This window comes from Drosophila ficusphila, unplaced genomic scaffold (genome assembly GCF_018152265.1).
Source record: "Drosophila ficusphila isolate 14025-0441.05 unplaced genomic scaffold, ASM1815226v1 contig_414, whole genome shotgun sequence".
Lineage (NCBI taxonomy): Eukaryota > Metazoa > Arthropoda > Insecta > Diptera > Drosophilidae > Drosophila > Drosophila ficusphila.
This window is the reverse complement of record NW_025064328.1, coordinates 7534415-7547252: the sequence shown is the minus strand read 5'-3', so window position 1 is coordinate 7547252 and position 12838 is coordinate 7534415. Positions and strand designations below refer to the sequence as shown.

The 12838-nt window shown below is 38.6% G+C and overlaps 1 protein-coding gene across 2 annotated transcripts in view; it reads right to left on the bottom strand.

The window, feature by feature from the left end:
* LOC108090364 (hormone receptor 4) overlaps nt 1-4890 on the bottom strand; it is a 73961-nt gene extending 69071 nt beyond the window's left edge. For both annotated transcript variants that reach the window (XM_017188993.1, XM_017188994.1), the window contains exon 1: nt 4376-4890. The gene's annotated coding sequence lies outside the window, so the exon portion shown is untranslated. The remainder of the gene's footprint in view (nt 1-4375) is intronic.
* Between the last annotated feature and the right edge of the window lie 7948 nt (nt 4891-12838).

Genomic DNA, 12838 nt, shown 5'->3' with positions numbered 1-12838 from the left:
TCGACTGACACTTCAAGTGAATAGTGATAAAATCTACTGACTACCTAATAAATTTTATTTCCGAGTATTTTCAATAAAATGGTAATGCAAGATCAGCAGAGAAGGCATCTACAATTGAATAAACTCTTTTCCGCAACTCTTGAAAGGGATTATGTTGTGAATATAATTTGTCTATCGGCATAATTACCCAAGCACGACAGACTCACATTACTCCTATCGTTTATCTGGCATCTTTGACAATCCATCCATCAAGCATGATTGGATCCACAGAACAACCCCGAATTTGGTTCCTCGGCACTTCATTTCCATCTTGCGATACACGCAATGCCCACGAGGTAAAGTAGTATTTTTAATAGCTAATTGAACAAAATACTTTATGGAATGAAATGAATTATAGTTTCATGTTTTCGGACTACAAGAATTCGGCTATTTCACTTAGTTTCTCATTGTTCACGCAAAAGCATAAATTGTTTAATTGCTAATTAAGAATAGGAAACGGGCAACAAACGATAAACGTAATGAATTAGAAGGCGAATCGAAGGCAGTTGACATTATTTCAGTTCTAGCGTGTGACAATTCGCATTAATTACGAGAAATGCTCCAAAAAATAAGCCATTAAAGAGGGGCCAGCTTTATGGGCGAAAAGTGGGGAAGTGGGGTCTCTGAAATGGCAAAATGAAAGTGCGGAGATCCCCCGACTTTCCGCATTTGGCGTGTTTTAGGCTGCTGCTGCTGCTGCTTTTGCTGCTTGGACACTTGTGACATTTTCTTAATTGAAATGATGCGCGTTCGTTGATAAAATTTCGTTGCCTCCATATACGCGAGTGTATATATATGTTACGATACAATAATGCCGCACTTGGACACTCTCCTGCACGTTTTACTGATGATTATTATTACTCTTCATTATTGTTCATTATTAAATGAGCAGCGTGTGTGCGTGTTTTTCGCTTTTTGTGTAGGCTTTGTGGCATGTGCGGCATGCAATATCTTATTTTGGTGGCTCGGCGAAAAGTGAGCCAATCCTCGCAAGATCATCTACAAATGGAAACGCTCAAATGAGCACATACTTAAGCGGAATAATTGGGAATAATTTCAGTGCCGAACAGTTGAGGAGGCGACGTATATCCAAAAATATTTTAGGAATCTATTTTATTTTAATTTTTATTTTAAAACAACTAAAGCAGTTTTTAAATCAGTTAGGAAATTGTTTTGTAATAAGTTTAAAATTTAAATCAAAAAGATTTCTTATTTGAAGTAAGTAAGCTCTTTTGATATTAACTAGTAAAACATTTTCAAACGCAAAAGAAAGCTAGCAGATAAATATGACCATCATATTACAACCTCCATATTTGGGAAGAAGTGGTTAGCTGACTTAAACATTTTTTAGTACTTATTTCCCTTTGATTCGCCTTCTGGTTGGCCAGGCAATGTATTTTCAATTGCATTTGGCATTCGGAAAAACACACTTCCTGCATTTTCGCCACCCAGCCTATATTAGGGCAATAAAATTGCATTTTATGTTTGCACAAGTTTGCAAATTTGCCACACATCAAAAACAGAAGAGGAATCCTTTTAAGATGTCCGTCCCCGCCTCATTTGCACCAACTTCAATGCCTTTACGGGGCATAATTATTACTTTAATTATGCTTAATTAAAAAGGCCGCCCACCAGGAGGCGTGGCCAGGCAGCTGTCCAAACTACACGGCACATAATTAAGCGTTTTGCTTTGCGGATTTTCTTTCTTTCATTTTTACGATTTGCCTACGTAAAGTGACAACGTGACGCGATCGTTGGGGAATAATTTTTTTTTTTTGGTTTGGGGATGTTGAGGGGTCACGGGGGAATTGCAATTCTCCGCTGGCTTTTGGTTATTTTTAATGAGTGTGTGTGGTGTGTGCTGGTTGCCTCCTTGTTGATTTGTCCGCAGTCGTTTTGTTGTTTTTCCGCTTCTTGTGCCGCTGCATTTTTATGCGTTCGTCATCCGTTTGTCATAAAAAAGAAACAGCAAGCACTACAACAACATTTAATTTATAATTTAATATCTAATCATTTTCCCGTCGTCGTTGATTTTCTTTTTCACAGCTATTTGTGCATTAAAAGTTGTCGCAATGCATTTGGCCACAGACACGCGCATTTAATGGATTTCTCTGATTTGCTGAAGACGCCACTCAAAATAGTAAAAATCCCTCACTCAATTTAATGAGGTAAATTAATTTCGCAATCAAAGAAAACCGAAATTGTCAAATGGAAATTTAAATGGAAAAACTTGGGTAATGTTCGTTGTGAAAATCATAAATAGCTAACCAGCGGATCATAAGCGTAAACCGGACTATAATACATCGGTTTAAAGCTGGTCTATAAATGCCGACGGCTTTTTTAGAAACTGTTAACTACACGTTTAACTATCAAAATTGCGTTAAGCGTTAAATAGATAGTGTGTTTTGAATTTATAGCGCATATACTCACAACTTTAATAAATCTACATCTATCATAATTCTTAATAAAGTCAGTCACTTTTTTTTTAAATTAAATAAGTTGCAGTAGGTGGAATAAAGTTAATTTGCAATTTTGGGAAACTGAACGAAAGGTATTAATATATATTTAAAAGATTTAGAAGCGTTAATAGTTAAAAACTATATTAATGATGGCATTTCCGATAGTAATAATACATGCAATATTAAAGGCTTATGGACTTCTTTTAAGATCACTCCATGGATATCTAAGCTTTTCAATCCCCTTCAAGTACTTGGAAAATCTTAAATTTAAATGCAACTCATTTAGCCGCAAAATGCACCCGCTGAATGTCATTCCAGAGTTTGGCCATTACATCTGTGTGGGCCTTAGAGCCCAGTTAATTCTCGCTAAATAATTGCCGGCGATAACGAGGCGTGTAGAACGAGTTGGGAGCAGGGAAATATCTACGCTAGCTCTGCTTGGCAACGACAATGAAACAGGCAACAAAGAGACTAAATTCTGTATTAATTTGCAATTAATGCAGCTAATTATATTTAATTAAATGAGCGGGCCACGCTAACAATGCACTGCATAGATACGTTGCGGGTACTCAGATGGATGCAGATGGGGGGCGGTGGGATCGGTGGGATCTGTGCAATCGGTGGAATCACTTGTATCGCTGGGATCGGGATCCAGGTGAGGGGGGCTTCCAAGTAGAGCTTGGGCACTGGGAAAATGTACCGCGCAGGTTGGTCCGGCTTTGAAATGAAACTGATTATTACAATTGTTGTTACGCCCGCTGGCGCTGTTGTTAGTGCGAATTGTGCGCTGCTGTTTATTGTATCTCATAGATACGTTTATATTCGCAAAAATGACACTGAGCCACGACGAGTCAATTGTAATACATTTTAGTAATTTTTTTCGTGGGGTGGCAGCAGTCGCGAGGCTCGGCACATTAAACTATTTATGTGTAGAGTTTCATTCTGATTTCGTTTTGGCGATCGTTTGATGGGCCTCATTGTTGCAAATTGCCTCTGTCCACTGCCGTCGTGCCGTATTATTAGTTTGTTTGTGGCTATTTATTATATTTGGTTTTATTATTAGAACGTCGCAACTATTTTCGAGTCGCTCGCACAATTCGCTCGTGCACATGCTCATGCCAACGATAATGCTGATGTTGATAAAATTAACGTTAATTAAAGTTATTAACCGCCTGCAGCGAAATCGCATCAATTTATTGGTTTTTGCATATTACCATGTCAGGGTTGAGATTTACATAAAAATTGCATTTGGCTGTTTCGAACAATATTCGAGTGAGTGGAGTGCGTGAGAAGCCTAAAAGGTTTGTTTGTTTTTCTTATTTGTTAACGAGCGCTTCACTTAAATGGTTTTGCTTATTACAAAACTCATTATTTTATTCACATTTTGGGGTTAATAGTTTTCCAAGAATTTAATATTGCTTGTTTCTTTTTTAGTCTTGCGTTTTATTACACTGCAATTTTGATATCGACTCCATTTATGTACATCACACCGATTTTCATAATAAAACTAATGAAAATATTTGAAAACTTACAAGGTTATTTCAATATACTATATATTTGGTTTTTGGTCCTTCGCTCAAATATTTTTCTTCAAACTTTCTAAAACATTTTTGTCAGGAACAATATAACTATTAAACAAATAAAATAATTTGAAATGACTTTAAGTAACTTTTTTTGAAGTTCATCAATTTAAAGGAACAATATGATTTTTGTTTGTATAAAAAAATGTATTTTTTTTATTAATAATTAATAATATATAAAATAAGTATGCTATGAATTTATTTAACTATTATTGAAATAGAAATGCGGTTTTCAACGAATCCCTCAAAAATAAAAACTCCCATGTTTTAATATAAAGTTACTTAAAAGTTATTTACCGATATTTTAGGATTCTCAAGCAGCTGCCAAAATCGAAGTAGTTTGTTCCTTCAGTGTTGAGTTGGTTTTCTTGAATTCTTATTTTTGAATCACTTTCTTATTGGCCCATTTGTTTCTTATGTGTACCACTTTATAATTCTTATCACAATCAAGCACTTCATTCAAAGTATCCATAAGTATCTATGAGTAATAACGAGTATCTGAAAGATAGTTATCACCCACGCACTGGAGACGATCGCAACGCGCCAAAAATCCCAAATAGGGCTTTTCCAAACTAGTTTCAAAATCGCGGTACTACGACAATTCAATATGTGGTTCAAAAGTTGCAGTGGCAACGGTTAAGTACCGCTGATAATGATAAATATCGTGGGCACACGCCGAAGTTTATTAGCCTGCTTTGTTTGTTGCACACTGTGTTTTTGTTTATTTGTTTGTTGCACGAGTCGAGGCGCTCAAGATATGGCCGCTCGATTCCGGTTCAGATCAGCCGTCGTACGTTCAGGCGCAGCGTCGTTCGTCGACTGAATGAACGTGTGGCGCACGAGCGGCGCTTTGGACCCCCAGCAATCATCAGCATAAGTAGCAAAGGAACGACAACAACAACGAGCAGGGGAGCAAGAACGGCAAACACGAGCAAACAAAACGAAGGCGAAAACCCGAAGCCGCAGCACCAGCTCAACGGGAGCGAGCGAGAGGGCAGTATGGGGAGCCTGCGCTCGCTCGCTCGCTCGCTCTCTCTCCCTCTCCCTCTCTCTCTCTTGCTCACTCTCCCCCGCGGACGCTGCAGCGACGGCGGCGACGGCAGAGCGCCGACTGCGCAGGAGCAGCAACAGTATATGCAATTTGCTTGGCGCTGTTAAAATAAAAATAATGACGTCATTAAGCGCACAAATGAGCGACGCTGCTGCCTGCAGTCGACGTCGGCAGCGACGCTGGCAGCGGCAGAGCTTATAACTGTTGTTCTGAGGCAGGAGAAGTTGCACACTTGACGAAAGGCGAGCACTTAACGACAGCGCGAGAGAGGGAGAGCGCGTGCGAGAGAGAGAGGGAGCGAGTGTGGGTGTGAGTGCTTTCTGTGAGCGCATTTTGAGCACTTATTACAGCCAAACATTGCAAATTTTACACTGCACAAATCATGGATCATAAATCTGCATTTCCCTAAAAGCATTTCGAAGTACCAACAATCATTAAAAGGGTTTTTGGTGTTGACCATCTTATGTACAATTTTCTTTGCGGATGGTAATCTGTGGTCCTTATCTACCCATTAGAACAGTTTCAAATGCTACGAATGTGTTTTGTAAAAGGTTCATATTCACATTAAATTCTTTTTATTTATTAATTAAGTCACGTATGAGGCTTTCTATATTTATGTACACGGAATATCCAACATACATTTTTACTTTATTTATACATACTATCTCTTCTATTAAAGCTCTGTATAAACTATAAAAACTAAAAAAAATTTACTAGTTAACATAAAAGGCATCAAAAATGTAATGTACAACTCGAGCTGAAGACATAAGTCTTAAATTATATTTTAAAAAGCAATATTTTGCTGCCGAATGCGGTGTGACTGAGATAAATAAGTTGGTGTTTTACAAAACAGACGACTTAGAAGGCTCCATCAGAGTTTTATCCCCACTTGCTCTAAAATTTCATCCCCTTCGCCACTCTTCGACAACTTTTCCTGAGAATTAATAATTCAAGTTCCGATCCACAGAGCAATGCCAATGCCAAAAGCTTCAGTCACTCGCTCGTCGGTCAAAACCTTACTCGAAGCCCAGAACTCCCTCCCCCACTAACCTACCCACCCACCTCCCCTCCTCCTCTTACACCCACAATCTGACGTGTGCCGGCTCCACCGAACCGAACCACACCCCCGCCCATCCCCTTTTCTGCATCTGCTCGAACCGCTTCCAGAAAACCGAAAAGTGCCAATAAATATGGAAACGTTTTGCCTTGTTCTGCCCACTCTTCCACCCACTTGCTCCTCCCTCCCTCTCTGCCACGTCTTCTGCTCCTTCTTCAGCTCTATTTCTCCTACACTGGGGAAATAATTCTATAATTTTGTTCTGCTTTATCAATAATTTTTAAAGTTCTCTCTTCGAAAATTTTAGTGGAAAATGATGTTTTCTTTTACTTAAAGAACATTTTTTTATTTATATGTAATTAAATGAGACCTTTTTTTCATGGTGCCTTTTGTAATTTATTTCTAGCGTAATTTTATTTTGTTATATTGTTTTGGATTTTTATAAAAAGCTACACTCTGTTATTTTAAAATCGTGTATTTTTTACTGTCCAAGTTTGCACCTGACGGTTTTCGGTACATTTTTTAGGAGCAGAAGGGTCTGTGCTAAAATCGTACACTTAGTAAAGTGGTTAAGTTTTTTATAACTTCAAGCTTTGACATTCTGTTGGAATTTTTTATAAATACGATTTATCGGGCTATATTTTTCGAAAGTTTTTCTCTGTGTATCCTTGCTCCTTGGCTACCTTTGCACTAATTCACATTTGATGTTTTGTTGTCTGCGCTTGTTGCTGTTGCCGCTTGCATTTTTCTGGTCAATGAGGTTACAGTCAAGTCACTAGACAATCCCCCGCCCCTCCCCCTTCGTTCGGCCCCTCCCCTTCTCGGGGGGCAGAAGATGCAGCAGCGACTGGTGCGGTCTTCAACCGGTCGCTGTCGGTCAGCCGAGGCTGCCAAACAGGCTGCCTCTGCCGATTGCCCAGCCGTTGGTTGTTGGCCACTCCAGCCACCCACCCGCCTCGACTGGAGTCGACCGTATCGGAGGTGTCGATGACGTCGTAGTCGTCGTCGTCTGGAAGCCCCCCAAAAGCCCCTCCGGCCCCAAAGCCCAGTGAAGTGTCTCGCTCCACCTCTTCCCTCTCAAAAACCGAATCTGACTGCAACTGCCTACGCCATTTAATGATTTTGTTGCTGCTCCTCCTAATGTGATTTGCTAGGGTATGCACTTAGCCTCCTCGGTTGCCGATTACCCAGATTCAAAGCCAAAATCAGCCTAATGATTGAATGGTGAGGGTATCGAGCTGAGCTCGATCAGTGATCAGCAATCACGTTTGGCGTTTGAGCCATTTATTTTGTTAGAGTTATTAAACAACTTCTATTGAATTTGGTTACCTAATTGATACTTAAAGATAAATTGGACTAAATAGACAGTTAAAGTATCAAATAGGCGCCAATTGAAGATGAATGTGTCTGTATTTATTAATGTTATATTTTAGAATATAAATATCGAGTAGTGTAGTATGTGGAAGTTGAGTACACAGGATAAGAAAGTATGTAATTAATTTTTACAAAAAAAATGGTGCCTTTAAAACAAAATCAAACATTTTAAGGAGTTTGTTTTTATTTTTACAACGAACACCTTTGTTATTTTGACACTTCCGAAAACCGCTCACAACTTTTTCAACACTAAAAATATTATTGTTTAACTGCTCCAAAGAGCATTTCCGATTCGCACATCTTAAGAACTCTCTTTGACCATCACTTATTCTAGTGGTTGCTGACTTTGTTTTTAGCCAATTTTGGTCAATATTTAAGTGCCGGACGGTGCTTCCACTTCGGCGGCCACTTCACTGCTCTATCGGCGGTGTCTGGTCGTCTGGTCCACATCACCTCATCAACTTAATTTTCGGAATTTTCACATCGACCATCTCGCTCACTCCCCCGCGTAGTCCCGTCTTTGTCTTTCGTGTCTAATTTTGTGCAGCTTTTCACCGGCAGCTATAAAGCGTATTACCGTTAAATGTTGCACTGTCGAGTTGTCGTCTAATTTACGTTACCCGTCGGCCGAAAGGGGGAAGTGGGAGGTGGCAGTTGGGAGTAGGGAGGGATGTGGCCATGGTCGAGGATGCGGATGCAGTGGGGCCACTGCCCACTTTCCATCTTGGCTTGATTGTCATTGCAGCTCGCCAGTCTGGCCGGCAAACTGATTAAATTCAGCACGCGCCCTGCGGGCATCTTGGGAAACTTCTTCCCCGGCAAGACGAGATGCTTGGAAAAGGGGTTTTAAGGGGGATTTGGGGCGTTCCATGCACTTGGAAAAACTATTGTTTTTTTATAACATGATTAAATTTGCATTTCTTTTTTAAAGCGTTATTTATTTCTGTCTAAAAACTATCATTACTTCTTTAATTTATCGAGTATTTAAAGGCTCTTTCGGGGTAAACTCACTCTTTCATTGCCAAAAAATAATCGATTTTGATTTATAAAAATGACAGATCTATAATAAATCCATTTACAAATATTCTAAAATATTTTAGACACACTAAATACTTTCTTTTAAATAAATACATTTTCAAATACAAAGGATCCAAACAAATCTGATTGGTTAAATGCAGCTTGTTTTCCTTCGAGCTTAATAAATATAAGCATTTAGAAAATATAGAATTCGAAAGTTAGTTTGATATAACTCAAGATATTTCTTCTGTGTATAAATAAAAGGAGTTTTGGGCAGGGAGGGTGGTGGTAACTCAAAGTCATCAGCTTAGACGGGCCAGAAACTAGACGCTCTACATAAATTTGAAATTAACGTTTTCTAGCACATTGTCCGTCTGCCTCTCTCTTTCTCGACCATATACCCGTCTCTTTCTGTGGGGCTCCACTCTCATTCTCTCTCTCCCTCTTTTTCTCTTTAGAGCTTACATGCTTTCTGTAATTATCATTTGCCAGTCCGTTTGCCTTGGAACACACACGCAGACCAGCGTCTTGAGTCGATCTTTACTTGGCTTTCGGGCGTACTCCATCCATGTACCCCTCCCCCTTATCCGCCCAAACGCCCGTAATTAAATGCAAATCTCTCGTCCCCCGACTGCGTCTAATATATGGCCAAAGTGCCACGGGGCAAACTGTGGCCACATTTTCAGCAACGTTCCGAAACTTGTCAGCACCGCTCGCTAGTGTAAGAAAAATGAAGTGAAATACTCGAACGTGTATAAACCAAACAACATTAAAATTATCGCCTCAACGAGCCATAAAGACTTCGCAGCTGAAGGATCGCCCACGACACCGGATGGAAAATACCCTTTTTTTTATAAAGCTTGTTTGGAATTCCATTTAACGAGCTTTACAAAAAAAGTAAAACTCGTTTAATTGAATTATAAAATAAAAAAAGAAAATATAATTGGGATAAATTAAGAGTTTTAGATAAATACAGGGTTTACTTATTCCTTTAAATTTATTAACTCTTTATTATAAGTTATAATAATAGCAATAAAAACATCGTAGGGAATTAACATCGAAATGCTAGTTCTTTATAGGTACATTTTGCCTCCCAAATAAGATCTAATAACAAATCGATTTATGTAGACCCTAAAATATAGAAGGACAACCCAGTGACAGAGATGGGATAGTAATTAAGAGCGCGCAAACTTTTCAGCTTTGTTGGATGGTTCTTGTTGAAATGGCTGCTAATTACAAAAGGCATCCTGGCCAGCATCATTTGAGATATTTTTCCATTAACCGGCGACGGCGTCGTCATGCCCATGAAGTTATAGAAGGGGCAGAGACTTGCTGCGGAGAGAGGGGAAATAAAAGGGGAGGGGAGGGACGGTGCATACAAAACATATTAAAATTAACCTGATTACTCCGCAGGCGCTGCCAGCTCTCATATTGTGGAATTGGAATCGTGTGTGTGTGTGAGTGTGTGTATATCTGGACTTGGAGGAGTTTTGAAAGCCAGGCACAAACTAATTTCAAATAACATAATTCATTCGCTTAGCCAACGGGGAACGGGAGGGGAAAGGGGGAGTTTTGGCATCAGGGAAAAGGCGGCAGCAGCACTTGGACTTGGCCAAGACTCCATGACCGGTTTCTTCGGGAGCACCAAATTAGTTGAAGTTTAATCACAAGGCACTGAGAGCGGAGAATGTGGAGATACAACTAAATATTCGTATATCATATAGAGGTAACAATTTATTTTTAGCTTAAAAAAATAGTTATGAGAAATATCTTTCCAAAAAAGATCACAAAACATTATATGTTGTAATATATTAGATATCCGCGAAAAACAGGTCATAAAATTTAAATTTGCTATATTTTACAAAGTGTTCAAAATAACAATTATTTTATATTTGCCTTAAGATTTCCTGAATATTTTTGAAATTTTATTATTTAATATTTTTAATTATCTTACTATACGAATCTATGCAAATTCTTAAAATATTTATAAACAAACCAAGAAATCCTACGTTGCCTAAATTTAAATTAAATATATTTCAGGTTATTATTCGACTTTTTCTCTGTGAAGACGATGAGAATTTTCCAGGGACCAAACAAAGACCAAAGCTGTTATGACAGAGAGAAGACGGAGGAGACAGAACAGAGATTGGTGTGCGAATGCGGAAGGTGCTAACTGACAAATGAATGGACTTCGGCTCCGACCATAAGACCATTCGAATGCTAATTGTTATTGTACTTAAACCTGGAGTCAACCGCCTTCGATGGTACTTATTTCCCTTCCCCTGCACCTCATTTCCCCCGCTCACCCCACTTTTGCAGCATTCCTTGGCAAACATGTCCACAAAACTATGCGCAGTCGCCAATAATTTCGCGCGCATAAAAATTTAATATTATTGAATTTTTATTATTGCTTTCTGTCTGATTTCAGGCATTGCTGTTGTTGCCCAGAAACAATAATCAAAATAACTACAGCAACACGGGCAACTGTAACAGCAACTGCATTAAAAGTGGCCTAAAGGCAACACGGAAGCTCCATGAGGCAAAACAGTGGGGCGGCACCGACTCAAAGGTATGGATCCTGAAAACCAAAAAAAAAAACTTGATTGGAATTTATGGGAAATCCTTTTAGCCCATTTAAATATATTTTTGTTTATTTGAATATTTTTATCCGTAAAAGCATAGGTACGGTATGTGCGTTCTATATCCCAATATAAAACTTTAAAACCAAACTCAAACTAAACAAATATTGTTAGTTTAATTGTTTTCATGTAACAACATATGTAGCTCTTTACATTTTAAAGATAATAAAATCCCTTAAACATTAATTTATTATTTTACCTACTATCCGTTTTTTGTTTTCCGATTTTTAAGTAGGGGAGAGTGGGGCATTGTCGTCACTTTTTTTTTAATTGCGTAATTTGTTGATAAAATAACTTATTTTTATCATGTAATATACATGGTTGGATTCGGAAAAGATCTGGCTATAAAATGCAGTAAGTATTTCGGACATCCTCTCACTTGTTTATTAATACGAAACTGTTATCTGAAAGAAGGCAAAATTGGAAAATTGAAAAATCGTGGGGCAAAGTCGTCACTCCCCTGGGGCAAAGTCGTCACATAGAATAATGAATGCAAATATAGGTACCCATGTGCACAAAACTATTTCAACTTGTTAAACACACATTTATTGATATTCATACATATAAAAAAGTGGAACACTATACCTATTTTTTGCAAAAATTTGACACATTCAGATCTAAGTGAAGGATAGAAAGCAAAAATCAGAATTTCTTAAAGATTTTTCTTTGGGCGACCTCTTTTTTAGAATTTTATTTTTTTTGAAGAACATTTTGGAGAAATTATATTTTATATTTAATACTTTACATAAACAATCACAAAACAATAATAAATTGATACGAGTTTGTATTTCAGTCTGAGATAATACAGTGACGACTTTGCCCCACCCGTTGAGTGACGACAATGCCCCACGCGACATTTTTTGATAAAAACATGAATAACAAATCGAAACTCGAATCAGGTGTTACACAACCTACCATCTCGTGTTCGCCAAACATTTCTCAACAATAATAACTCACCTTTATACTTCTTTGATCAAAAATGTACTTGGAAGAAAAAAAGTTCTGCGCCGGAGAAAAATTACTTTTGAGGCTCCGAAACACTTTCTGATGAATAAATAATTACACATAACCTATAATTCTACCAAACTCCGTCGGTAATGTAGGAATAGTGCAATACACTTACGCTAAAAAAATTGGGTTGGTAGCCCTTATATTTTTTAAGATAATAGCGAGTGACGACTTTGCCCCACTGACGACATTACCCCACTCTCCCCTATATTATCAAAATTAAACTCATCTGCATTATTTTATTTTTAATTTGTCAAAATGTGTTATATCTAAACACACATTTTAGCTGATATTTACGAAAACATTCCACAGTGCCCCGAGATGCGAGGCGCAGCCTGTGCCCCAAGTGGCGCACTTAATGCCATTCGAATTATGCGCATGCGTCCCCTTCGAGGACGTGGCTCTGGAGTCTGGACTGGAGCCTCGGCTTGGAGCTGCTGCCTTTCGCGGAGATGCAGACTCCTGTGCCCTTGTAACCGCCCATTCTTCCAGAACGACGTCTCACCCATCCAACTAAGCTACCACCACGTGGTAATTTTGTAATATCGTAAAGTATTTTTTAATTGAACGCACCACCTTCGGCACACTCGAAGAACCGAGTTTACGAGGCCCGG